This window comes from Puma concolor, chromosome D1 (genome assembly GCF_028749965.1).
Source record: "Puma concolor isolate L17-30 chromosome D1, mPumCon1.1.hap2, whole genome shotgun sequence".
Taxonomy (NCBI): domain Eukaryota; kingdom Metazoa; phylum Chordata; class Mammalia; order Carnivora; family Felidae; genus Puma; species Puma concolor.
In genome coordinates this window covers 28,393,844-28,420,617 of record NC_141676.1, presented here as the reverse complement: position 1 = coordinate 28,420,617, position 26,774 = coordinate 28,393,844, and the positions used below count along the sequence as shown (strand labels likewise).

The 26,774-nt window shown below is 39.9% G+C and overlaps 1 protein-coding gene across 6 annotated transcripts in view; it reads left to right on the top strand.

The window, feature by feature from the left end:
- Positions 1-9,739: 9,739 nt before the first annotated feature.
- HIPK3 (homeodomain interacting protein kinase 3) overlaps positions 9,740-26,774 on the top strand; it is a 93,714-nt gene continuing 76,679 nt past the window's right edge. For 4 of the 6 annotated variants that reach the window (XM_086677721.1, XM_086677719.1, XM_086677720.1 and 1 more), the window contains exon 1: positions 9,740-9,913. The gene's annotated coding sequence lies outside the window, so the exon portion shown is untranslated. Of the gene's footprint in view, positions 9,914-10,483; positions 10,689-14,652; positions 14,674-26,774 lie in introns of those variants that run through there. The other 2 variants (XM_086677716.1, XM_086677717.1) reach the window with 2 other exon arrangements.

Genomic DNA, 26,774 nt, shown 5'->3' with positions numbered 1-26,774 from the left:
ACCCACACTAGCAAATCTGGGAGCAGCTCCCTATGTCCTGTCCTCCAGAAGAACAGGTGTGACACAGATGCAAGAGTAGGTTGTGGTGATATGAGGACAGGCCCTCATATTACAGAGAATTTCTCCTTAAATGCCTGACGTTTCACTAACCCAGGGGACTGTATTAGTAGGCAGAATTTTTGTTGTAGTTATAACTTGTCATAGTTCTTGCAATGCATGGCTGAACACCCCACTTTTGTTAGGTGGGCACAGTTTTTTCTGGATGATCCTTGCATACTTTCTCATATATTCCACTATCGGTACATGACCTCAGAAAATAGGGAAGGGCAATATACTGCCTGGAGTTAAGCAGTCAATGTTGAACATGGAAGGGACTGGCTGTTTCCCTAGTTCAGGTATAAAGTGAGGAGGAAGGAATTTGGGGACAAATCAGGGAGTTCCAATTTTGGGACATTCTGATGAATCAGGTGGGATGACTGAGGCAGGAGGACTGGGTGTGTATGGTCTTGGGCAAAGAATGAGACCTGCCTGAGTCTCTGTTCTCACTTACTGGAATTTCTGTTTCCTCATCTGTAAAAGGAGAAGGTGGGACCAGATGAGCTTGGTTGACTTTTCTCCATGTACCATTTTAGACGACTGTAAACATCTACTTTCCTTTTAGAGCCTAATGTTTGTTATATCCATGATTTTATGGTAAGAACTGTCAGGAACACGAGATATATATATATGTATATATATATATATATATATTTTTTTTTTTTTTTTTTTTTTTAAGTAGGCTCCCTGTACAACACGAGGCTTGAACTCAAGACCCCAAGATGAAGAGTCACATGGTCTACTGACTGAGCCAGCCAGGAGCTATAGGAACACATTCTTTTTTTTTTTTTAATGTTTATTTATTTTGAGAGAGAAAAGAGAGACCACGAATGCATGTGAGTAGGTGAGGGGTAGAGAAAGGGAAGGAGAGAATCCCAAGCAGGCTCTGAGCTTTCAGCATGGAGCCTGACTCAGGGCTCGATCTCACAAATCATGAGATCACGACCTGAGTGGAAACCAAGTCTGACGCTTAACCAACTGAGCTACCCGGGTGCCCCAGGAATACATTTTTTAATTTAAACTCTTCCCAAGGGGAATTATAATCTCTTTTATGACTACATGTTTTACAAAAACATTTTAAAAGATGCTTTTAGTGAATATCTTTGATTTGGGGTAGATGCTTAAGGCCACACAACTTGGGCACAAATCCAGCTCCATCATTTACTGCGTAACCTTGGACAAATTTCTTAATCTCTGTGCTTCAATTCCCTCATCTATAAAATGAAAATAGTAATAGATACCCTTGAGTTACTAAACAAAAACTTTCATAACGGTGCCTGGCATATGGTAGGACCTACAAAGTATTTGTGCGATGCAAGAATATCACTTAGGAGTGGTCTGCTCACTCAAAGCTTTTTAGAGGAGGGGCGCCTGGGTGGCTTGGTCGGTTAAGCGTCCGACTTCGGCTCAGGTCATGATCTCACGGTCCGTGAGTTCGAGCCCTGTGTCGGGCTCTGTGCTGAAGTGCAGAGCCTGGAGCCTGTTTCAGATTCTGTGTCTCCCTCTCTCTCTGACCCTCCCCCGTTCATGCTCTGTCTCTCTCTTTCTCAAAAATAAATAAATGTTAAAAAAATTAAAAAAAAAAAAGCTTTTTAGAGGAGTGAACATTTGACTTGACTTTGAAGGACAGGTGGGATTTCAACGACAGAGGGCAATATTGATGACAGAAATGTCATGTGCATGGAGAAATAAAAAGTGTCATTGGGAAGAGAGAAAAGCAAACTTCTGTGCAGTCATAGAGCCTATAGAAAAATGGCTATAAAGGTTTTATAGAGTCCAACTGTAATGTGCCTCAATAGCCAAACTAAGAAATATGAACATTTTTAGTAGCTGAAACAGTATGTATGTTTGTGAGCAGGGAAATGTAAAGATCAAAACAACATGGATGGACTAAGACACCAGGATACAATGTGTAGCACAGGGAATATAGTTAATAATGGAGTAACAACTTTATATGGTGACAGATGGTAGCTAGATTTATCACTTAGCAATGTCTATAAATGTTGAATCATTACATGTTACACCTGACACTAATATAATACTGTATATCAACTACACTTCAATTTAAAAAAAGTTAAGGAAAAGAGAAGAGAAAAACAAGGGGTATGATTTATTTTATTTGCCCATTTTCAATTTCCTTGGTTGTAACATTTTTTTTCTAATATAGAACCTATACTAGTCTATTATATTGCATTATAAGTACGTTTAACTTCCAAGAATGAAAGTCCAGAAGCTCTGGAGAGAGAGAACAAGGTAAACAGTGTGGTGTGGGCAGACCTTTTCACTCCATGAGCTGGTGTCTGTTAGACAATGGATTCAATCAGTCCTGAAAAAAAGTCTTACATTTGGGTAAACCCTATAGAAACAATGTGCCAAGAATTATAAGGATTCTCCAACCATGGAGACATCATTTAGGTTGCAGACGAGTGGGTGTGTTAGCGTTTTCACTCTTGGAGAAAGAAATTAAAGATTCAACTGAAGGCTTTAGAAAAACTTTACTAAAGGGAGTGATTGGTAGATTCTATTTTTTTTAATGTTTATATTTTTATTTTTGAGGGAGAGAAAGAATACAAGTGGGGAAGGGGCAGAGAGAGAGAGTGAGAAAGAGAATCCAAAGCAGGGTCTGTGCTGTCAGCAGAGAACCTGACTCAGGGCTTGAAACCACGAACTGTGAGATTATGACCTGAGCCAAAGTCAGACGCTTAACTGACTGAGCCACCCAGGCACCCCTATAGATTCTATCTTAAGACGAGGGTGAAACTGGAAAAGCCAACAAGTTACAATCTTCATAAAATTTTTGAAGTGCTCTAAGAAGTGGAACATGTGGAAAATAGACTTTGTAACTAATTACAAGTAGCAGACCATTTAGAGGTACATAATATTTGTACAAGGTTATGTACACAAAACAATGTATACTGCACTTTATGGGCAATTTGGATACTTTACAAGGATGAATTTTACTATATGAGATTTTTACTTTCTGCTGACTGTAACACGGAACCCTCAGATTCAGATAAGATTTGTGAGCTTCCAGATTAAGATGAGATTACTCTTTCTTTCTTTCTTTCTTTCTTTCTTTCTTTCTTTCTTTCTTTCTTTCTTTCTTTCTTTCCTTCTTTCTCTCTTTCTTTCTCTCTTTCTTTCTCTCTCTCTCTCTTTCTTTCTTTCTTTCTTTCTTTCTTTCTTTCTTTCTTTCTTTTCTTTCTTTCTTTCTCTCTCTCTTTCTTCTTCTTCTTCTTCTTCTTCTTCTTCTTCTTCTTCTTCTTCTTGGAAGAGAAACAGGTCTTTGGGCTGCAAAGAGTTACTTGTGTGGGCCAGTCAGCTATGCAAATGTAGGTAGGAGTGAGACACTCCTGAACGTTTTTTCCATTCCAGCTGCCCCTCCCTGAGGCCCAAGTATATACAAAACTGATCTCTAGCAGGAGGTAAATTATTTGCATAAGGAGGCCAGGACCTTTGGGAGAGAGGAAACCCTAGAAGCCCCCTGCTGAAACTCTCCTGCCTCAGACCTGTAGTTAGGGAGCTCTTTTTGGTTGACTAGGTCCTCCTCACAGCCTCCCAAACCCCCAGTGGCAGGAAAGGATACCTAGGGTCTGGAGAAAAACAAACAAACCAATAAACCCCTAACTTCCTGAGGAAGGAGAGTGCATGTGGATGACCCAGGCTCTGTGACAAATCCCAAGATTTTTCTTTGCAGAAGTATCCCCATCCTCTGCTTAGGCTGTGGAAGGGCCATTTCTCTATAGTGACATCTACATGTGGTACAGTGAGGAACAAGGGCAGTGATGAACACAAGGTAAGTGGAAGGAGGACTGGTCTTCTTTGGAAGGAGTAATTGTTGGGTTTGGGGGTTGGGGAAAGACCTAAAAGAGAGACAAAGAGGTCTTAGCTTTCATGTCTGGATGATCTCAAGCGATTGTGACTGCACTATGAGTTTGCAGAGTTTCATACTGCTTACACAGAAAATTTGTTCTTTTATTTTACAAATACAAGTTGATCCTTGAAGAACATGGGTTTCAACTGCACACGTCTATTTATATGTAGATTTTTTCCCCAGTAAATACAGTGCAGTACTGTAAATGTGTTTCTCTTGTTTGGATTTTCTATTTATTCATTTTAAAATTTTTAAAAAATTCTATTTATTTAAAGTAATCTCTACACCCAATGTGGGGTTTGAACTCATGACCCTGAGATCAAGAGTCACATGCTTTACTGATTGAGCCGGTCAAGCACCCCTGTGATTTTCTTTTGTTCTTTTTTTTTAATTAAAAAAAATTTTTTTTAATATTTATTTTTGAGAGAGAGAAAGAGACAGAATGTGAGCAGGGGAGGGGCAGAGAGAGAGAGGGAGACACAGAATCTGAAACAGGCTCCAGGCTCTGAGCTGTCAGCACAGAGCCCAACGTGGGGTCCAACCCATTGACTGGGAGGTCATGACCTGAACTGAAGTCAGACACTTAACCGACTGAGCTACCCAGGCACCCCAAGCACCCCTGTGATTTTCTTAACAGCATTTTCTTTTTTTTTTTTTAATGTTTTTATTTATTTTTGAGACAGAGCACTAGCGGGGGAGGGGCAGAGAGAGAGGGAGACACAGAATCTGAAGGCTCCAGGCTCCGAGCTGTCAGCACAGAGCCCGACACGGGGCTCCAACTCATGGAGTGTGAGATCATGACCTGAGCTGAAGTCGGCCACTCAACCTACTGAGCCACCCAGGCGCCCCATCTTAATAGCATTTTCTTTTCTCTAGCTTACTTTATTGTAGGAACATACTATGCAATACGTATAACATACAAAATATGTGTTAATTGAGGGTGTTATCAGTAAGGCTTCTGGTCAACAGTAGGCTGTTAGTAATTAAGTTTTGGGTGAGTCAAAAATTATATGCAGATTTTTGATTGCACGGATTGGGGGGTCAGCACCCCTAACCTCTGAGTTGTTCAAGGTATTTATTGAGTTCCTTTGTACACCAGGCAATGAGTGATCCACCCTCTGGGTATGGAGCAGCCAACAAAATAGACCAAAAGTTCTGCTGCCAGGGAGCTTACCTTTGAGGAAGAAATGGTAAGAAGGGGACAGAAAAATCTACACCATGGATGGTGGTAAGTCCTAAGGATAAAAATAAAAACAGGGAGTTTGGGGCACCTGGCTGTTTCAGTCAGAAGAGCATGTGACTCTTGATCTCAGGGTTGTGAGTTTGAGCCTCACATTGGGTGTAGGGATTACTAAAAAAACAAATTAAAAAACTTAAAGAAACAAACCAACCCAGGGAGTTTGTATATGTATAGGTGGTTATCACCAAGGAAGTCTTCGCTGACAAGGTAACATTTGAGTAAGGTCCTGAGGAGGAAAAATGACTGGAGTCTTTGAAGAAGAATGTACAGCAAGGGCACAAAAAGTAGAAGGCCTTTTGTGGACCAGGTCTACCTAGGGTCTTAGAGACCATTTTAGGTCTGTTGTCAGGTTTTTAGCTTTTACTCTGAATGAAACTGGAAGTTACTAGAAGGAAAAATTTAAAAATACAGAAAAGTGCAAAGAAGAATAATAGATGGTTCCCACACCTGAAGCCAATAGCTGTTTTTTTTGGTTTGTTTGTTTTTTGTATCATGTTGTGGCCCTCCTTAGAATAAGGTCCTCTTATTCTTTTTATTCTTATTTTTTATTTGTAGTCTTATTTATTCCTTTTATTCTTATTCTTTGCAGGTAGAATAGGTTTCTTTCTTCCTCTACCCTCATCTGCTTGGATTTATCCTCTCACTCTCACTAAAAACGGTTTCTCAAAATTTCCACTCTCTATTGCCTTTTTCTTTCTTTTTTTTTCAACGTTTATTTATTTTTGGGACAGAGAGAGACAGAGCATGAACAGGGTAGGGGCAGAGAGAGAGGGAGACACAGAATCGGAAACAGGCTCCAGGCTCTGAGCCATCTGCCCAGAGCCTGACGCGGGGCTCGAACTCACGGACCGCGAGATCGTGACCTGGCTGAAGTCGGACGCTTAACCGACTGCGCCACCCAGGCGCCCCTATTGCCTTTTTCTATGTGACTTTTGCATATGTCTTTTCTCTGGTCTTAAGTGTGTTCTGGGCTACTTTCACCACATCCGTCAGATCTCTACTTTCATTCACTCATTCATCTCGAGTAGTTGCACACAGCCCAGTGTTTCGGGCGTCTCCACGATGGGTTCAATGCTCTGCTCTTACCATCTTGAAATCCTTCATGATTTGAGCAAGGTGCCCCACCTTTTCCTTTTGCAGCCCTGAATCTAGCTGGTCCTGTGGACCATCTGCTGTGCACCACTGTGTTGGAGCTGGGAAAAAATAGTGTACAAAAAGATGGGCTTGCTACTTTTGCAGAGCTTTCAGATTGGCGGAAGAGGTAGACATCAATCAAACAAACAGAAAATAAACATAAAATGGCAACTGAGAAAAATGCTACACATGAAGGATGTATCAGGATTTGGCTTAGAGAGGTCAGGAGATTCTTCCTCAGGAAGTAAGTGTTTAGTAGGAGAGAGAGAAACGAATGAGGTTTTTTTTTTATGGCTTCCCTACCCTCTCAGGTGTCTAGAGGCACCTGGTTGGCTCAGTGGGTTAAGCGTCCAACTTTGGCTCAGGTCATGATCTCACAGTTTGTGAGTTCAAGCCCCAAGTCGAGCTCTGTGCTGATGCTCAGAGCCTGGAGCCTGTTTCGGATTCTGTGTCTCCCTCTCTCTCTGCCCCTCCCCTGCCCATGCTCTGTCTCTCTCTCTCTCAAAAATAAACATTAAAAAAAAAAAATTGATTAGGGTCTATCCTCTCATTGCAGGATGTATACTTTTTTTAAATAATGCTTATTAATATTAAATTAGTTATTTGTATAACAGCCAACTTTCTAGAGAGAGTATAAACTCACAGGGTGTCTACCTTTTCATTGTATCCTCAGATGATAGCACAATGCCCAGTACATAGTATTCAAGTAGTATTTCTGAATGCAAATATTATTGAATTATTTGGTACCATCTTTTTACACACAATTAAGTTTTTCACATATAATTTAGTAGTCTGTGTTTTTTTTTAACAGTATATTTATTTTGAGAGAGAGAGAGAGAGCACAAGCTAGGCAGGGGAAGAGAGAGAGAGAGAGAGTGAGAGAGACAATCCAAGAAGGCTCTGCATTGTCAGTGCAGAGCCCAACGTGGGGTGGGGCTCAAACCCCCGAACTATGAGATCATGACCTGAACAAAGTCAGACCACTTACCACTGAACTACCCAGGTGCCCCAGTAGTCTTCATTTTTGAAAAGAACACTGGAAATTTTCCATTTTTTTCTTACAAACTTCATAAAGTGGCTAAGTCAGGGGCTTTGAAAAATTATCTAGATGGTGTTCAGAATGGATTGGAGAGGGAAGAGATTGCAAGTAAAGAGATTAAGTTAGGAGACAATAGGTATAAAGTGGAGGAGTACTTGAATGAACAGTGTTCATTGACTTATTTAGCAGCATTTACTAAAGACAACTATAGATCAGGCACTGTAAGTACTGGCAATGCAATTGTTAAAAAAGAAAAAATAGAATTCTCTCCTGGAACTTGCAGTGTGGTGAATACCAATGTCAGGGAGAGAAAGGGGAAAAAAAGCCCAAACAAAATCCTCCTTTTTTCTGGCTTGTCCATAAATGTAGTAATGCCACAAGTAGGGAGAATTGAAACCTCCTATTAGAAGTGATCCAGAGAAATGTTTTGCAAAATTTCTGGAAATTTGAAGTTCTAGTGGAATAGTTCCCTTCTTTCACTGAGATTTTTATTATTGTAACTTTCTCCTGCCAGCAGTGTTTTTATCCTTTTTTGGTTCTTTTAACTATTGCTTTTTTTTTTTTTTTAAGTCAAAAGTAACTAAATACTAAGTAAAAAGGAATGGCTAATATGTTGCTATCTCTCTGAGAGACAGTCATTGTTTTGTTTTTCTGTTTTGGAAGCCTCACTGGTTATCCTCCCTAACTTGAAGAAAACAACCCTCATTTGAAAATAACTTCCAACTGCCTCAGGCATACTATCCTTTTCTCTTTTTAAAAGGAATCCTCAAAAATACTCCTCTCCCAGTTTGAAAAGCAGCAGGGGATAAATGTGTAGTATTAAATATGCAGCAATTTGCCACTCCCTTTGCCCTGTCCCAGTTACTGCAATAGAAAATGTCTGGGTAAAAATACATGCACGGTAGAGTCAAACCTCCTAGTGAGGGACTTACGAAAGGAACAAAGGACACTTTCTTGGAGCAAGGTGTTCAGTTTCCAAAAAAATCAAAAATTAAGAACAAAAGGAAAGAGGTATTAAGCAGAATTAACTCTGAATGATAGGTACTAGAAAGTCAGTTGTTCCTTCGCGAAAAGAAGGGGAGAGACGGCGTGCAGACCGAGGCTTTGCTGTATAACCTTGGGCAGGTCTCTTCAGCTTCTTTGAAGCCCTGTCCTAGCTTAAGAGTTTGGACCAAGGATCTCTAAGTTTCTTTCATCTCTAAAATTCTTTAATTCTATGATTACGTTGCTTGAGATGGGCCATTCTGTTGATTTCCTAGTCTCCAGGAGGGAGGTAACTAGTCTCCGGGAGAGGAACTAACTAGATGGAGTTATCAACACAGAGGTGGGCATACTTCACAATGACAGCGGTTGGGGCCTTAGAGATGCTCTTGGAACATTTGCAGGAAGGCCTTTACTTCAATCCGACTTTACAATTCTCTTGACTTTTTGGGATGGGGGAGACGGAGGGACCTGTTTTAGATAGGGACCGTTCACTCGATCAAGCATTTCCCCTTTCCTTATTTTTGGAACCCTTAAGAACAAACAAACAAACAAACAAACAAACAAACAAAAAACAAGCCACCAAGAAACAGATCCTAAAGCGGTGGAAGGGGAAACTGTGATTACGGCATCTCGAAAGGCCTGTAAAATCCTGCTTCCTCATTTTAATCCTTTCTTCGGGTGGGCGGGTGGGGGTTAGGATCTTTTTTTAACTGTGTATTTTTGTCAAAGCGGGCCTGGTGCGAGGCTCAGAACGGCAGAGGGGGCGCTGACGGATGCTGCTGTGGCGGCGGGCGGGCGGGCCGGCGGGAGGGAGCTCCGGGTCCGGTCCACGCCGGCCGCCAGGCGGGCTCGGAGCTACAAGGGCGCGGCTGCGGGCGGGCCCCGGGGAGGGGCTTCGCGGAGGCGCCGGGGCCGGAGGCTAGCGGGGCCGCCCGGGCTCGGCGCGCAGCGCGGCCCGGCGGGCGGTGGCGCTGCGGAGGCGGCGGCCGAGGCCGGCGGGCGCGGAGGAGGGGCCCGAGACTGGGGCGGCCAGCGGCAGCTGCCTCCGTGACGACTGTCGGCAGCGCGGCGGCCTGAGGAGACCGCGCCGCGGGCCCCGGCGTCGCCGCGTCTCCTGGCTGTCTCCTTCTCCTCCTCTCGCGGCAGGGGCGTCAGGAATGGGCCCCAGCCGCCGCGGGCCCCGCACCCCGCGCCGCCCGTAGGCCCCAGCAGTCGGAGGCCGGCCGGCCGGCCTCTCGCCACCCCTCGCCCCAGCCCTGCCGTCCCCACCCCAACTCCCCGGGAAGGAAGATGAGGGAGACGCGCCCGGCGCTCAGCAGTCAGAGCAGCAGTAGCAGCAGCAGCGGTCGGGGGAGGGTGTTTCGCCGTTTCCTCTCAGCCGCCAGGACAAGATGGCAGCGGCCGCGGAGAGGGGCTGAGCCCGGGCTGGGTGGTGCCGCCTGCTGAAGCGCCTGGCTCCCTGTCCCCGGCACGGCCCCGCACCCCACCCCGGACATGCTCAGGGCTGCGGCCGCCCGAAGAGGGGAGAGCGCAGGCCTCTAGGAAGGTAAGGGGATAGGGCGAGGGGCGCCCCCACCCCAGGGTGGGGGGGAGTAGCTCCTCTCGCGGGGACTCCGGCCGGGCCCTGCACCGCTGGAGAGGCCCGCAGCCGCCGCGCGTCCTGCATCCCCGACCGCCTCCCCTGCGCTCCGGCGCTCTGCGTTCCCGCCCCGGCCCCCGCCGAGCAGCGAGTCCGGGGGCCGCCTGGGGCTCGAGGCCGCCGGACGCGGGGGCCGCGCGTGCCTGGTGCGCGCGGTGGCGCAGCCTCCGGGAAGCCGCGCCGGGGCCGGGCTGGGCGGCCCCGGCCTTTCCTCTGCCAGGGTTGCGCAACCGCTCTTCCCAGCAACCGAAGTTTTGTTTAGTCCCACAGGGGGCCTCTTTCCCCACCGCAACCCTAGGCCGTAACTACGGAGACCTCTTGTCTTTCATTAAGGGGAACAAACACAAACACGCGCACGCACGCACGCACGCAACTTGAGCGCCCCAGCCGATGGCTGCGTCCCTGGCTTTGTGGCCCAGTCACCAGCGTCGCCGAGCGGCCGGTTTAGAGGGTGTCAACTCAGGAGACGTGAGTGCGTGTGATTGTTGGGGAGGAGAAATGTGACCCGCCGCTCCGCGTCCCCTGCCGCGGCCGGAGGAAGGCGTGGCGGCCGCGCGACGGGGCTGTTGCCGGCTTCTCTCGTTACGGTGGCGGCCGCCCGCTTCCCTTCGCCAACTCGCGGAAAGACTTCGGATGGGAATGTCTGTTTTCCTGTCGGAAGAGAGACGGCTGTTTTAAAATGGTATGTGGCTCTCAGCTAAGCCTGTTGCCCAATCTTATCTCGGCTTGAGGAATTGCGCGAAAGGGTGTGTGCGTAAATTACCTTGGACCTGTTACAGAGTAGTCATGACACGTTCAGTCCTTGAACTGTGTTTTCACAACCTCTTGCTGCCCTGTTAGAATTGATTTTTCCACCTGTCAGGTCGCTGCTTCGAATTATAAGGAGCTTCTATTAGCAACAGTGAAGTTTTTCAGGTTATCGGTCCAGTTTACAGGGAAAGCTCATGGTTGGTTCTGTTGTCGACTTTGTTAGATTGTCTCCCTGGTACTGGGCCGGGAAAGTTAGCTGGTACACCAGCCTGGGGTTGCTTGTGCTTCTGTGTACCTTCTAGTAGTTTGGAGATCGGTTGATTCTCCCCCGCCTCCCCCGTCCCTCCCGTTTTAGGTATTTGCTTGGAAGTACTTCTGTGGCGTGGAATTACTTAATGTTCACATCATTTCACTTTATTTCAAAGTTTTAATTTCTTGGTGCCTTAATTTTGAAGAGGTACCCCTTTTGATAAAATTTTTGATGAAAACTTTTGAGCTGGATCGGTGGGCTTTGTTACCCAGCTAAAACATTTTAATCCTACATTCTCATTTAATTTTTCAGAAGCTGGGCAGGCCTCACCATATGTTTGATAAGTCTAGATTCTGCTTATGTTTGCAAGTGCAGTGCTAATTTTATACAGTGAGCCATGATAAGGTTTTGATAGGTCATGATTAAACTTAGTATTTAAGTAAACAAAATAAGACTGACCTTTAAAAAGTAGTTTTTATAGTTTTATTGGTTACATGCCACTGAACAGTAATTGAAGTGTAACCAACCAAACAAAGTACTTTTTAAAATAAGGTTTTCTTGGTATATTTATGGGCCCATTCATAAAGTGTAGACAACTCTTATTTACAAAATATAATGCTCAACCTGTTTGAGGTTTATTTTTCTTTTATTTTTGAAACTACTTGCTTTTAATTTGTGTTAAGGTGGAGGGGTGCTGAAATATTTTAGAATTTGGACATTTCATTGCGGGTTTTTTTTTTTTTTTTTTTTTTTGCACTTATCATAAAATTAAATAATTTGGACCTGAATTTTTTTTTTTTTCTACTTTAGGGAATATATTTTCTAAAAAAGACTTTTTTTTTTTTTTTTTTTGTGGAGAGCCTTAGATTAAAACTATGTTTTAAAAAGGTAAGATGAGCTTGAAATCTAGAACAGAACCAGTCATTAAATGTTTCAAATTTATATTTGGACATTGCTGACTACAGTAGCTAAACACATATTAGGCAAGCAGATCATAACATGGTGAGCCAGTCTTAGTTTATTGTCATAATACCTTTTCCATTGAACTAGTCATTATCTTGCTTATAAACCAGTCATTGGCTTCTGGGCATGGAGTTTTAGAGTCACATAAAAGTGGACAGTTTTTATGAGATAATTCTTCTTGTAAACATGCTTGAAAAGAAGCTTCAGATCATACTGTTTTAATTTTTTGGATGTCCTGTCATGGAGCACCATAAAATAAGGTGCAAATTACAGAGGTTGGGCTGCTGTAGCCAGTATGGCAGGGCACTTAAGTATTTGTTTATTGCAAAATTTTGAAAGCCTTTTTTTCCCCCTTGCAACTTAAAATAGCAACAGCTGTCAAATGAGCTTTTTGATTGAGCTTTTGTTTTAAATATTTGATAAATGAACACTGAAGGTATGTATAGGTAGCGGAAAAATATAAATTTCAGAATGCTGAAAAACTGTTTCCTAAACCTGTTTCACATGCATTGAATGGAATACTGGGTTGCATGTTATTTTCCATTTGAATGTTAGAATGACTTATTTTGGTAACTTGAAGTTAGATTTCTATGTTCTCCACGGCAGTTCGCCGAAGGTGGTCGTATGGTACGTTAGAATTGTGTCATCGGTAGTTAAAAGGCATGAATAATGTAGTTTCCATTGCATTCCATTTATGTTTGAGTTTAGAGATAAAGCTGTCTTGGCAATATTTGGATTTAAGTGTGTTCTAAGGAACTTTAAAGTTTTAGGTATTTAAAATATCCCTCCAGAGTTATTCTTGTCTCTCAACTATTAGAGGACACAGAGTAACTTGCTATATGATTATATTGTTGCTGCCAAAAGAAATGTTCATGTAAAAATTTCTGGGTTTGCTGCTGTCCTAATTTTCTAATGTCTGAAGTTGAGACTTAAAGTGTGGTGTGTTTAACTTGGAAGTTATTTGTGAGACAAACTACTAGAATTTCGTTAACGTGGAGGAGTCTGTCAGTATGTTTTATTACTTTTTAAAGGTGTCCCTGACCCACACCCCGCTCAGACAACTTGCTGAAAACTTTGTTTAGGTAGTCCTTTCTATATAATACAAATGTAAGTCTAAAGGAATTATTTTAAATGTTGTTACTAGTTCTGGGTCCAGCTGCTTAAAAAACAACTTGATTAGTATCTTCAAGCACTTAACAGAAGTTGAATAGTGATACATGTTTGGAGTGGAAGTTTTGAATCCGTGTCGATTTTCAGGGTAGCCAGAGGACTTATGTGGCTGACCTAAGGAAATACAGCCTACTTTTTTTGGTTGAATTAAGAGTGATTTGGGGAAGGAAAAAAAAAGTGATTTAGAGAGAAACAATATTGGTATGCTGCTTCTGTAGCTTTGTCATAACTGTTTTTTTTGGATCTTATCTTAATCACTGTTAGGACCAAGCTAGAATAGATATTTGGAAGGTATATGTTACAAATTTTACCTAAATGTTTGTCATATTAGACCTTGACCTATTTGGCAGATCAGGCTGCTCTCCTCTGTTGATACTTGGGCCATATGTCATTACACAAAAGGCAACATATTGTCTGGATTCTGAGCACACATTGTTATGCTGGGGACCTGGAGGCTCTTAGGACTTGGGTTTGTGTGGAAATAAAAAAAAACAACAACTGGTCGAGTATTAGAAATACTGTATTTTTAGGGTGGTATTTGTGGTTTGATGACAGTTAAGTCAGTAAACTGATTTATTTTATCTTTTGTATTTTGTATTGAATGCCAAGTTTGTACTTTAGAAAGCTATCTTTTTCCAACAGAAAATCTTTGAACTGAAACAAGCCAAGGACACTATGTTTTACCTTCAGTGTATTTTGTTACTTTGACCCAAACAATATCTGCAGTTTTCTAAGACAGAATCTTTCCTTGCTGGGGAAGTGAATGGGAGGGAAGGTAGCGGGCAGGTAAGGTAGGGGAAGCTGGGCCCTAGTTGGAGGAAGAGGCTCATTTAATTAAATTTCTGAAACTTAGAAATCTGTTTTGACTTAAATGTTCAAGTTGCTAGAGATCAGAATTCACTTAGTTATGAAATCAGTGAAATATGGGGTAGCTTGGGGGAAAGATTAGGAATATACGGTGGCACCTGTTAAAAGATCGGATTTATGAAATAATACCTGTTTATCATCCTTGACCGGTTTTTAAAACCCACTCCCTGCCCTTACCTTCCTTTCTTTTTGTCTTTTGTCTTTTCAACCCAAAGGACTTTGCTTAATGTAGAATTTAGGAAAGATAAACGTTCTGTACAGTGACAAAAATTTTACATTATATGCCTAATTTGAAACCAGAAGTGTGAAGAGCATAGAACGTATTAATTGCTATTAAAATGAGTTTGATTTATAGGAATAACCTTTTTTTTTTTTTTTTTAGTTTTTAGAGATACTTGAAAATAAAACTAAGGTGCATATAATAAATGAATGGAGGTTTCTCAAGTTGAATTAAAACCCGACTTCTCTGCTGTCACTCAGTCCATGTTTACTTTCTGAGATCAACATCTCTTCTTTTAAAGATTAGATTTCCAGATGTACTTTTCATTTTTTTTTGGTTGCAGTGTCTTTTTTTTCCCTTAAAAAGATCATACCTAAAAGAAATGGAGATTTAGAGAAGAATAATGAAGAGAAATACAGTAGTTTGTACCTTTGAGCTGTACTTTAGGTAAGGATCGAAATTGTGTAAGGCTAATTCTTGGTCACATTGTAAATAAAGGATTGTCAGAGGTAGTCATAATTTTTTTATTTTTTTTTATTTTATGTAATCGTTCATGCTGGAGCATCTTTTCTAATTTGAAAAATTATTTAGATTTGATAGATTTTTGAAGTAATTAGATGAACAGAATGAGTCATTACCTCCACCTTTAGAATTGTGTAGTTTTTATAAATTACATTTGATTGCATATGGCTTACCAAGAACGTTGCCTTTAAAATTTGATAGAAACTATAAAACTTGGCTGCAAATGACTAGCCAGTTACTATTTACCATGGTTTGACTTATGATTTCTTGACTTTACTATGGTGTAAACACATGTGTATACACATTTGTGTACTTGGAATTTTGAATTTTGATCTTTTTCCAAGCTAGCAACATGGGGTCTGATACTCTTCCTGTAATGCTGGGCAGAGGCAGTCGCAGCTCCCAGACAGCTGACGATCATGAGGGTCAACAGTGATATACTTAAAACCATTCTGTACCACGACAACTATTCTGTTTTTCACTTTCACTATTCAGTACATTACTTGAGATATTCACCACTTTATTATAAAATAGGCTTTGTGTTAGATGATTTTGCCCAAGTGTAGGCTAATGTGTTTGAGCATGTTTAAGGTGGATGAGGCTAAGCTATGATGTTTGGTAGGTTAGGTATATTAAATGCATTTTCTACTTGGTATTTTCAGTTTATGATGGGTTTATCGGGATGTGATCCCGTTTTAAGTTGGAGATCTGTATTCCATTTTAGAAATTGAAAAATAAAAGCATATGACTTACTAAAAATGTTTATGTTAATGTCAGTTCTTTAGCTTCCCTCTACTTTGTTGTGTATTATTCATAAATTAAATACAGTATCTTAGCATTTTTTAAAAATATGAAATAGTAAGCTTTGAAACATTTGCAGAAAAAACTTGGTTAGAAAATGTTTCATACCCTGTAAAGTGGTTATTTAAAGGGCTTAAAGATATCATTTGCGGATATTTTGACTGAGTGCTATCTGTTTAATAATACAACAAGAGCCTCGTAGGTTTGGTAAACCATACGACTTTAGATATATAATGTACAGTTTTAAATAGTTAATAAGTTAGATAGAGTGATAACATATTGAAAATTGAACCTGACTTTCTAGAGACATTTCTTCTGAGGTATGATTTAAATTAATACTTTGGAGGGCTTTAAATATGTAATTTGTGATAACTTATATTAAGATTAAATAGCATAAAGTGGCAAAATCATAATGAAAACTGCTGGTTACATGCTATGTAGTTTATAGCTATGATGTTACATTTCACTACCTTCTCAAATCCATGTTTTGGACCAATTCGTAATCAGTTTCAGCGGAGGCAGTACAAGTATCTCTGCAGTATATTAATTGTAGTTTTGTGTTTTAAGTTAGATAAGAATAGTATTGGGTTCAAAAATATTAGGTTTTTGGGGCGCCTGGGTGGCGCAATCGGTTAAGCGTCCGACTTCAGCCAGGTCACGATCTCGAGGTCCGTGAGTTCGAGCCCCGCGTCAGGCTCTGGGCTGATGGCTCGGAGCCTGGAGCCTGTTTCCGATTCTGTGTCTCCCTCTCTCTCTGCCCCTCCCCCGTTCATGCTCTGTCTCTCTCTGTCCCAAAAATAAATAAACATTGAAAAAAATTTTTTTTAAATATTAGGTTTTTAATCTGGTTACTATGCTTAAAATATTTTTTTGTAGCTGGACCACAGATACCACAAATAAATGAAATTTTATTGTGTCAGGTAAAACAATGATAAAATATGTGAGTGAAAACTGTTTTATCTGGTATATATTTGGGTGTCCACTAAGTGCAGGATACTGTGCTATGAATGAAGAGAGGAAGACATGGTTTCTGCTTTGAGCAAATAGTAGGTGAAATTAGCCTACTACTGTACATGTTCTTTTATATTTGTGCGTATGTATTGTGAGCTGGAGAACACTGCCTGAGAAAAATGATACACATATAGCATGTTCAAGTTTTTTTTTTTTTAAGACTGTTTATTTAATAAATAAATGATATTTAAAATTATCAGGAATGGTTTAGCTTCTGAAAGTTGTATATTAATACTTGCCATCCTTGTGGTGTTGAAAGCTGAAAAAGTCACTTGAACATATGAAAAAGATTCTATGAATTTAATTTTTGTTACAAGCTTTTCTGTCAAGTCTAACAAGTTTAGTAGTCTCACGGTTTTATAGAAATAGGTTGTATGTTAATTTAAATCAAGTGGAAATTCATATTTCTTAGATATGGTTAATCCAGTTCTCTTATTCTCATGGTTTTTCCTTTTGGACATGCACAGTTCTTGCATTGCCTGAGAAAATTCTAATAGGTTTGCTTTGCTAACTGTATTATTACCTTCTAAATTTGGAATGCAGAGCTCTCCAAACCTCATTCCTATGCCGATTGGAAAGAAAATAGAAGGTGAAAACCAGGGTATAGATAGAATTCCATTTTAAGGTACTTTTAAGAATATTGAAATTGCTAGTTGTAACTTATTTGAAGTCACTATGCAGAAGGCCTATTGCTTGTTCTTAATTTATGTAAATCAAAAGTATATATAACTTGGGGTCCTTGAAGCCAAGTCATGCAAAAAGGACAAGTATTTTATTACATTGCCCCATTATAATTGTATATGATATAGTCTTAATGAAATTTGACAATTTTGTGCGATCTTGATATTTTATACCTGTGAATTTAAAATTGAACTCTGTGTGGAAACTCACTTAGGTTGTTAGGGACTATAACATAATTGGTTTGCCAATACTTTTGAGTAGAAAACAGTTGGAATGTTTGCCTTGTGAGTTGCCCTAAGCCCAGTGTGGCATTTCTGAAAGTATATCCAGTTGCTACTCTGTTACTTGTGAAATCTCTCTTAAGTATATCTCACATCTGAGGGTATATCTAGCTTGAAATTGTTTCTCATAATCTGACTGGAAGAAAATGCCTCAATTTATAACTTAGGAGGTAACCTAATACATTACATCTTGGGAAATGTTTACATTTCAAAATATGAAATAGTATCTGAACTGTTTCTTCAGGTCAGAGACCATGTCTTAAAAGTTTTTATATCCCTTAAACTGCATAATAGACATTGGGGAATCAAACATATAATTATTATAAAAAGTAATCAAATACAGGCATGTGCTGCTTTACCTATATCCTTTAATCAAGGTAGCATCTTTACTGAACAGCTTTACAGGTACCTGCCCACACACTTTGCTTCTCAAAACCCTACTCTACCCCTCACTTCTTCTTTTTTTTTTTTTTAATTTTAAAAAATATTTATTTTTGAGACACACACACACACACACACACACACACACACACACAGAGTGAGCAGGGGAGGGGCAGAGAGAGAGGGAGACACAGAATCTGAAGCCGGCTCCAGGCTCCGAGCTGTCGGCACAGAGCCTGACATGGGGCTCCAACCCACAAACCTCCAAATCATGACCTGAGCTGAAGTCGGATGCTTAACTGACTGAGCCACCCAGGTGCCCCAACCCCTCCCTTCTTTAATTCTAGCAGATGAGTCTATTTCCTGCATAGAGGTCAATAGGTATGAACTTCCTCCAGATTTCCAACCCTCTACCTCTGGATATAACTTCTAGTCCACCCTGTATATTTTCACCACTCTCTGAAGGACTGAAACATCTGCTTCCCTCCAAGATTCCTGCCTGTTGTCTATTGTGGATTTCATCTGGAGATGTTTTTTTTTCAGCATCTTGAGCCTGTCCAATAACTTCAAGCCTCCCCTTCCCCCCTTTCTTGGGCCTTTTTTCTTCAGCCTTTAAAAATGTTCAGATATCTGAGATCTTTTTTTTTTAATGTTTATTTATTTATTTTGGGGAGGGGGGCAGAGAAAGAGGGAGAGAGAGAATCCCAAGCAGCCTCTGAGCTGTCAATGCAGAGCCCGACGTGAGGGCTTGATTTCATGAACTGGGAGATCAAGACCTGAGCTGACATTAAGAGTTGGATGCTCAGCTGACTGGGCCACCCAGGCATCTCTCAGATACCTGAGATCTAAAGCAGCCATCTTTTATTTTGCACTTTTTTTTAAAAAGTTTACTTTTATTTATTTTGAAAGAAAGAATGGGTGGGGGAGTGGCATAGAGAGAGGGAGGACAGAGGATCAGAAGCGGTTTCTGCACTGACAGCAGATAGCCCGATGAGGCGAGGGGCTCAAACTCATGAACTGCAAGATCATGACTTGACCCCAAGTCAGACACTTAACCAACTGAGCCACCCAGGTGCCCCATAAAGCAGCCATCTTTCAATTGTGCCTCCTCAGATGTGGACCTGGCTTCCTTTTTATTTCTTCCAAACTTCTTAAATGTGTACTTTACCCTCTGTTTGCTTTTGTATTCACTTCTTAGCCCTGGGCAGTATAGTTCTGTCCATGCCACTCTAGTGAAATTACTTCTGCTAAGCTCTCCACTAGTTTCTTTTATTCACAATCTATGTATTCCTCCAGGTGATTGCATCCGTAGTATACCCTACTTAATTCCGAGCTTTCAGCTCATCTTTAGAACTAGTGAGGTCCATATTTCCCCCCACAGCTAGCTCAGATTGAATTATCTTATTTCAAAATTTGTTTCTTTTTCTGTATTTCCTCTTTCTTCACTCATTTCTATTGCAGTTTATGTTGAAACTTTAAATCTTAAAATATTTATTTCTGGTGGATACATTAAAAAAACCCAACAAAATCTGCACGTTGTAAAACAAAATTTAGTAGTAGTTATCAAGTTTCCTTTTTGGAAATCCATACTAAGAAAATTGGGAATGTAAAAAAACTATTTATATGAAAATATTCATCACAACTTTATATAATATAGTGAACAAATTGGGAGGAAAAGCAGTTCAACAAATTATAGTATGCACACATGGTAGAATATTATGCTGCTATTCAAAATATCCTAGATAGAACAAATTGGCATACCAAGTTATACATGTACCATGATTGGAAACATATGATAAAACATACCCTGGAATGACTAGAAGGAAATAGGTTCGTTTTACTGAATATTTTGTAATTTGTAGTAACTGAATAATTTAAAAATGATTTTTATACAGAAATTTCACCTCTTCCTGGAGTGAACAGTGTGTATGCTTTCATGAGTTTAAGGCAAAATATGTTAAATTTCATGTATTAGTCTTGTCTACCCATATTCTAGCAGTCTTATTCCAGGTAATGGTAATGGTGTAGTGATCATTTTTACCCTTTCAATTTGCAGGGTCTCTATGAACAAATAACATTTTTTAGATGTTTTTTTGTTTACTTTGAGAGAGAGAGAGCGCTTGCACAGGTGTGTGCATACATGGGCTGGGGAGGGGCAGAGAGGTAGGGAGAGAGAGAACCCCAAGCAAGCTCAGCGCTATCAGCACAGAAAGGCAGAGCCTGACGTGGGGCTCCATTTCATGGCTGTGAGATCATGACCTGAGCCAAATCAAGAGTCGGTCGCTTAACCGACTGAGCCACTCTTGGCACCCCTTAAGTTTTAACATTGTTATAAAATCACTGTTTTGGCAGATTCATCATGTATAGTTGATATGTGATCATTACCTTTATGTTTGAGATTCTATCTAACTTCTTATGCAAAAGCCTAAAAAATGATACAAAGTCACTTTTGGCCAGTAAGAGATTTATAGTTATTATCTAAAAATAAATTTCTCATTGTAAACTGTTAACTGTTTTGTGGCCATTTTCAGTCATGATTTAACATACTTTTTCTTTATTTTATCCCATGATATCAATAGTTGGCCTTAATTTTGAACTTAAAATGTGTTAGCTGTCACTTACTTAGGCATCTTCAAATGGAATTAAAGTTTTGTATTCACCTTTTTTATCTTTCTAATATGTTGATGGCATTTAAAAAGTTTCTTAAGCTAGATCTGAATATATTTTTCTTACATTTGTAATTCTGATACATAAACTTTATAGTATCATGTATGGTAGTGTGGCTTTTTACACCAATGTGAAAAAAATTTTTTTTCAGTGTTTATGTGGGGCTTGTAGTAGACAAATATTTTTGTCACCCTTGTTAATTCCATATAAATCTACAGTTTTAGTGCAAAGCTTATTACAAGCAACCTGATAATGTGTCATTTTATTTATTTTTAGTTTATTTTTAACTTTTTAAATGTTTTTATTTATTTTTGAGAGAGAGAAAGAGAGAGACAGAGTAAGTGTGGGGCAGGGGCAGAGAGAGAGGGAGACAGAATCTGAAGCAGGCTCCAGGCTCTGAGCTGTCAGCACAGAGCCCGATGTGGGGCTCGAACCCATGAACTGTGAGATCATGACCTGAGCTGAAGTCGGATGCTTAACCAACTGAGCCACCCAGGTGCCCCTATTTTTTATTTTTTTTGATTGCACACGTGTTCGAGCAGAGAGTGGGGAGGAAGAGAGAGAGGGGAGAGAGGATCCCAAGCTGACTCTGTAGTATCAGCAGAGTCAGATGTGGGGCTTGAAACCATGAACCATGAGATCATGACCTTAGCTGGAGTTGGATACTTACCCAACTGAGCTCCCTAGCCCGTACCCCCCACCCCCTGCCAATTTTATTTTTAGGAATCTCTGTGCTCAATATAGGGCTCGAACTCACAACCCTGAGATCAGGAGTCACATGCTTTACCAACTGAGCCAGCCACGTGCCCCAGCAGTGTGTGTGTCATTTAAAAAAGTTAATGATTAGAGTTAGAACCAAACATAAGCAGTTCTAAAAGATTTCTAAGAATTCAGTGTCCTTTCTTTGAGAGTACTCTTTTGAGCAGCAGGTTGTTTTCTTTCCTCCTTAGGTCTTTATGAATTTACATTGTTCTTTAGTTTCTTTCTGAGGTTCTTGGGGAGACTTGTTATAAATCTCTGCCTTGTCCCCTTCCTCACATTTGTCATGAGAATGAAGAGGTATTTATTTTTCTTAACATATTTTCATTTCTGTTCCTTCTATTGTTTCTGATGAGATACCATAGTTTCCTGAAGCACAGGATTTCCTGAAGCCATTGTGAGACACCCCAGTTCACAAGATATATATGACAGTTAAAATTTGAAACTTAAAAAATAGCGTTTCCATATTAGAAAGGTTTTGAAGGTACTTCACAAAATTTCTAAAAAAGGACATACGAAGTGGCATATCGGGCCACTAAAATATGAGTGTGGAGAGAACATAATTGTAGGGAAAAAAACCTAACAACTTTGAATTTAGGAGTGTAGGTCACCTTAGGGCCATGTAGGATCGTAAAGGAATATGGAAAGAACAAGTAGTTGACTTCTTTGTTCCAGTTTATTGTTTCAAGCCCTAAAACGTTCATAAATATTTTTCAAAACTAAAAGTACTATAATCAAGCTTATGCTGCTGTGAATATTTGTCTTTTCAGCTTTTACAAATACAAAGCTGTTATTTGTGTGGGTGGGGGGGGGAGCAGCTACAATTCTCACTTCACGGGTGTTTAGATTTTAATTCTTGTGATATATGTTACTCTGGAGTGATAGTTCTCTTTCAGTTATGAGTACAAAATGAAAATGTGAAAGTTGTTTATTTAGGATAGCCTGTAATTTTGAGAAGTTTTGTAGAACAGGTCCTCTGATTCTATAAATGTTCATTTAGAACTTTGAATCATCATTTCTTACAAAAATTTTATCACCTGAATTTTTCCTTTATAATGCTTTGTCAGCAATGGACATTTGATCAAATTATTAATCTAGGATTCAGCTTCCTCTCTTGATTTGAGTTGTTTTAGAGATACATTAGGTTAGGAGGTATTCTGGTAAGGATCATTGGACTTTTGGTTTTTTTGGTCTTTAATATTTCATACTCCTCTTTGCCTAAAAGTTAGTTACATAGATTTTTTTTCTTTTTTATACAAAACATAAAATTTTGTGGTAGTTATTTTGGACAGGTTTCCTATAAAATATAAAGGGGGCACTTGGGTGGTTCAGTCAGTTAAGCCTCTGACTTCAGCTCAGGTCTCATGGTCTCATGGTTCGTGGGTTCAAGCCCTGTGTCGGGTGCTGTGCTGACAGCCGGGAGCCTTGAGCCTGCTTCAGATTCTGTGTCTCCCTCTTTGTCTGTCCCTCCCCTGCTCGTGTTCTATCTCTCTCTTTCTCAAAATGAATAAACATTAAAAAAAAATAATTCATTTGGCTTTCTATTGAGGGAGTTGTTCATAACCCAAAGTTATAGAGCTGTTTACTTTTTCTAGCAATCCATCATACAAGTATTGATACATATTGAATGACCAATTTGAATAAAAGTTTTCAGGGTGCCTGGGTGGCTCAGTTGATTGAGTGTCAGCCTTTGGCTCAGGTCAGGGTCTCCCAGTTCGTGGGTTTGAGCCCTGCATCAGGGTGTGTGCTGACAGTGCAGAGCCTGCTTTGGATTCTCTCCCTCTCTTTCTGCCCCTCCTCTGCTCACACCCTCTCAGTTAAAGAAAAAAAAAAAAAAAAAGAAAGAAATATTAAAATAAAATAAATAAAAATTTTCTTTGTACTAAAGTTTTATAAACTAGATTTGCATTGTTAGTCTTAAAGTTTTCTTCAAGGAAGGGAGTGCTTCAGGTGAACTTTTTATCTTTGGTCAATTTTTCTTTTTTTTTTTTTGAAAAAATTTTTAAATGTTTATTTATTATTGAGAGACAGAGACAGAGCATGAGCATGGGAAGCACAGAGAGAGAGGAGGAGACACAGAATCCGAAGCAGGATCCAGGCTCTGAGCTGTCAGCACAGAGCCCGACACGGGGCTTGAACTCACAAACCGTGAGATCATGACCTGAGCCAAAGTCCGACGCTTAACCGACTGAGCCACACAGGCGCCCCACTTTGGTCCATTTTTCTATCAGTATTTCATTTCTGTGTTTTTATGTTGTTTTATTTCTTAAAATTTAACTTAAAAAGTTTTTTTAAAGTAAGTTTTATTTTTTTATTTTTTTATTTTTTTAATATATGAAATTTATTGTCAAATTGGTTTCCATACAACACCCAGTGCTCATCCCAAAAGGTGCCCTCCTCAATACCCATCACCCACCCTCTCCTCCCTCCCACCCCCCATCAACCCTCAGTTTGTTCTCAGTTTTTAACAGTCTCTTATGCTTTGGCTGTCTCCCACTCTAACCTTTTTTTTTTTTTTTCCTTCCCCTCCCCCATGGGTTTCTGTTAAGTTTCTCAGGATCCACATAAGAGTGAAACCATATGGTATCTGTCTTTCTCTGTATGGCTTATTTCACTTAGCAGCACACTCTCCAGTTCCATCCACGTTGCTACAAAAGGCCATATTTCATTTTTTCTCATTGCCACGTAGTATTCCATTGTGTATATAAACCACAATTTCTTTATCCATTCATCAGTTGATGGACATTTAGGCTCTTTCCATAATTTGGCTATTGTTGAGAGTGCTGCTATGAACATTGGGGTACAAGTGCCCCTATGCATCAGTACTCCTGTATCCCTTGGATAAATTCCTAGCAGTGCTATTGCTGGGTCATAGGGTAGGTCTATTTTTAATTTTCTGAGGAACCTCCACACTGCTTTCCAGAGCGGCTGCACCAATTTGCATTCCCACCAACAGTGCAAGAGGGTTCCCGTTTCTCCACATCCTCTCCAGCATCTGTAGTCTCCTGATTTGTTCATTTTGGCCACTCTGACTGGTGTGAGGTGATACCTGAGTGTGGTTTTGATTTGTATTTCCCTGATAAGGAGCGACGCTGAACATCTTTTCATGTGCCTGTTGGCCATCCGGATGTCTTCTTTAGAGAAGTGTCTATTCATGTTTTCTGCCCATTTCTTCACTGGGTTATTTGTTTTTCGGGTGTGGAGTTTGGTGAGCTCTTTATAGATTTTGGATACTAGCCCTTTGTCCGATATGTCATTTGCAAATATCTTTTCCCATTCCGTTGGTTGCCTTTTAGTTTTGTTGGTTGTTTCCTTTGCTGTGCAGAAGCTTTTTATCTTCATAAGGTCCCAGTAATTCACTTTTGCTTTTAATTCCCTTGCCTTTGGGGATGTGTCGAGTAAGAGATTGCTACGGCTGAGGTCAGAGAGGTCTTTTCCTGCTTTCTCCTCTAAGGTTTTGATGGTTTCCTGTCTCACATTCAGGTCCTTTATCCATTTTGAGTTTATTTTTGTGAATGGTGTGAGAAAGTGGCCTAGTTTCAATCTTCTGCATGTTGCTGTCCAGTTCTCCCAGCACCATTTGTTAAAGAGACTGTCTTTTTTCCATTGGATGTTCTTTCCTGCTTTGTCAAAGATGAGTTGGCCATACGTTTGTGGGTCTAGTTCTGGGGTTTCTATTCTATTCCATTGGTCTATGTGTCTGTTTTTGTGCCATAAAGTAAGTTTTATACCTAATGTGGGGCTTGAACTCAAGACCGCGAGATCAAGAGACCTGTGCTCTGCTGACTGAACCAGCCAAGCACCCCCAGGGTCTGATTTTAGATAGCTTAAAAAAAATCTAGAGAATTATATGCTTTAGTAAGCATAGTCCTTAAGTATTCTTTTAATTAACTCTTTTTCAGCTTTTCTAAAGTAAAGGTTGGGGGGGGGGCATGTATTGCAGGGTGATTTCTAGCAGCTTTGAAATGTCCAACAGGTCATTTTCTGTTCCAAAAGTTGGAATGTTTTGCTAAGTCAGATGAAGCTTGTTATTTAACATGCTGATTTGTGTTATAGTCAACACATTCTCTAGATGCTTTGTTCACAATACTGCTGGAAAATACCCAAGACTTTAGTGTTTTCAGATAAATGTTTTGTAGGCACCTCAGATAGCAAGTTTATTTTATGAAGCTTTACATTAGGGGAAGTTCATTTATGTGAACATGTTTCTTATGTGAAATGTTTTAGCGTAAGTAATTTCCTGGGCAGAATACTGGTAAAATAACCTGTTAATGATACAGGTATTTAAAATACTGATATTTAAATGACCAATGAAGAGAGTTAAACTCATTTACTATTCACATTGAACACTTAATTTCTGGTGTATTTATCTATTGTTTTCTAATTGGACATTTTATTTTGTCTTTTATAAATACACTCTTTAAACAGTAATTGAGAAATGAAACCGTGTGACTAGAAACTACTTTTTATTGTCTGTATATTGCTAGTTAATGTGGTTCTATTTTCTAATTCCTATTGTAGAGAGCCTTGTATAGACTAGTACTAGGATTCTCTGTCTTTTCAAGAATAAGAAGCCCTTTTTGTCAAATTAATTGGAGCACATAGTGAAATTCTACTTTTAGTCTCCATTGAAGAAATTATATAATGACCAAGAGCTCCAGAAACTACTGTGAATTAAGTAATACTTTTAAATGAAAAGATTTCTTCTCATTGCTTATGAATACTTTTTTTTTTTTTTTTTTTAAATGTTGGCAGATGATCCCAGGGACTCATTGTGTATCTGATGATTCTAGATTTTAGGTGATCTGGGTCATGTCTAAAATACTCAAAAGTACATTCCCAAATGAGTAACCCTTGAAGAGCAGCCTTGTGCAAGAAAAACATTTATTTTATGCCTGTCATTCATATTCTTTTTTTTCTGTTTAACTTACCACTTAACAAAAATTCAGACCTACAAAAAAATTACAATAGTACAAAGAATTCTTATGTATCTTTCACCTAGATTCTTCAGATATTAATATTTTATTCCATTTGTATTTACCTTTTTTCTCTCTATATGTATCTGTATTTTTTCCTGAACTTTGTGAGTTGTAGTCATGATATCTCGTTACCCCTAATATATGTATATTTTTTGCCCCTAATGTTTTTCCTAAAAGCAAAGACTGTTCATTTTTTTTTTTTTGAAATGTTTATTTATTTTTTGAGAGAGAGTAGGGGAGGGACAAAGAGAGAGGGGGACATAGAATCCAAAGCTGGCTCCAGGTTCTGAGCTGTCAGCACAGAACCGGAAGCGGGGCTCAAACTCACAAGCTGTGAGATCATGACCTAAGCCAAAGTCAGATACTCAACCAACTGAGCCACCCAGGTGCCCCGACTATTCAGTTTTTATGTCTCTTTAGTTTTCTGTAATCTGAAAAGTTTCTTAGTCTTCATGTTATTTTCCGA